The sequence below is a fragment of the Canis aureus genome, chromosome 9 (genome assembly GCF_053574225.1).
Source record: "Canis aureus isolate CA01 chromosome 9, VMU_Caureus_v.1.0, whole genome shotgun sequence".
Classification (NCBI taxonomy): domain Eukaryota; kingdom Metazoa; phylum Chordata; class Mammalia; order Carnivora; family Canidae; genus Canis; species Canis aureus.
The window spans coordinates 70,876,144-70,877,826 of NC_135619.1; the positions used below are offsets into that span (position 1 = coordinate 70,876,144).

Below are 1,683 nucleotides of genomic sequence, written 5' to 3' on the forward strand. Positions count from 1 at the left end.
ACAAAACTCACAGGATTCTGAGTAGCTTCTTATGTGATTCCTCCTAAGGGATCCCTCCAAAATTCAAGAGAACAAGGCTTCTATGAAATCTGCCCCCTTTAAAGATGAACTCACAACAAAAAATTACAATCCACAGGAGCAAAAAAAAAAAAAAAAAAAAAAAAAAAAAAAAAAAAAAACATCCTGAGGTCTAGTAATAATCAAAAGACAGAACAAATGAGAGAAATTCACCTTAAGAACTAGAAATAAAAGTAAAAATTAAAAGAAACATTAAGCATATGTAAAATCTTTGAAGAGAAGTAGGAAAAAATACATACAAAACCAAGATGGAATGTAAAAGCAAAGGCACATCTGAAAAGAACTAAACGGAGATTCTAAAAATGAAAAATGTAATCATTAAGGTAGAAAAGTTAAATAGTTAAGTAGAAGAATAGACACATTGAAGCAAAAATGTTGAACTCTAAAATAGACATTTGGAAATCACACAGAATGCAGAAAGAAAGAAATAACTTACGTGGATAATATGACACAATAATTTGAGATCATAATAAAAAGAGATGCTCCTATGCTCACTTCGGCAGCACATAGTCTAAAATTGGAATGATACAGAGAAGATTAACATGGCCCTACACAAAGATGACATGCAAATTCATGAGGTGTTTCATATTTTATAAAAAGAAAGAGAGAGAAAAAGAAAGAAAGAGAAAGAAAGAAAGAAAGAAAGAAGAAAGAAGAAAGAAAGAAAGAAAGAAAGAAAGAAAGAAAGAAAGAAAGAGAAAGAAAGAAAGAAAGAAAGGAAAGAAAGAAAGAAAGAAAGAAAGAAAGAAAGAAAGAAAGAAAGAAAGAAAGAAAGAGGAGCTCCAATATGTTAAGTTGTACTCTCTTCATAGGTTTCAAGTGATTGACTATCAGGAATTCCATACAGCTTTACCTACAATATCTAATACAAGTGATAGAAAGAAAAACAATAAAAAATGTAGGAGGGGCTCCTGGGTGGCTCAGTTGGTTAAACATTTGACTCTTGGTTTTGGCTCAGATCATGGTCTTGGCTCAGGTCATGGTCTCAGGGTCTTGAGATCAGGCTCTGCACTGGGCGCAGAGTCTGCTTGAGACTCTTTTCCCTCTCTCTCCCATCCTCTCTGCTCCTCTTCCTACTTGCTCACTCTTGCTCTCTCTCTCTCAAAAATAAATAAAATAAAATCTTTTTTAAAAAAGAATGTAGAAGAGAGACAACATTTAGAGAGCTGACAGCTGACAGTTTTGCAGAATTAAAAAAAAAAAACAGAAGTCCTCATATTGACTCAAAACAATAGAAATAAAGTATAGTGGGCCCATCAAACATCAAAGACAAAGGATGAAAGCTTGAAAACTAGTAGAGAGAAAAGACGAAGGACTGAGTGATAGCAGACCTCCCACCATTCTTTTTCAAGTCCAGAGGACAATGATACAATCTTTTAGACTTACAGAAAATAAGCCCACCATTCACGTGAGAGCTGTAAAGGACATATTCAGATACACATGGAGAAGGACAGACACATCACCTACAGATTTTTTCTTTTTTTTAATAATAAATTTATTTTTTATTGGTGTTCAATTTGCCAACATACAGAATAACACCCAGTGTTCATCCCGTCAAGTGCCCCCCTCAATGCCCGTCACCCAGTCACCCCCACCTCCCGCCCT

General features: G+C 34.7%; 1 non-coding gene across 1 annotated transcript; it reads left to right on the forward strand.

The window, feature by feature from the left end:
- Window positions 1–565: 565 nt before the first annotated feature.
- Window positions 566–671, forward strand: LOC144321367 (U6 spliceosomal RNA). Its single transcript, XR_013387035.1, has one exon. It is a non-coding gene; the product is annotated as a U6 spliceosomal RNA (small nuclear RNA).
- Window positions 672–1,683: the final 1,012 nt, after the last annotated feature.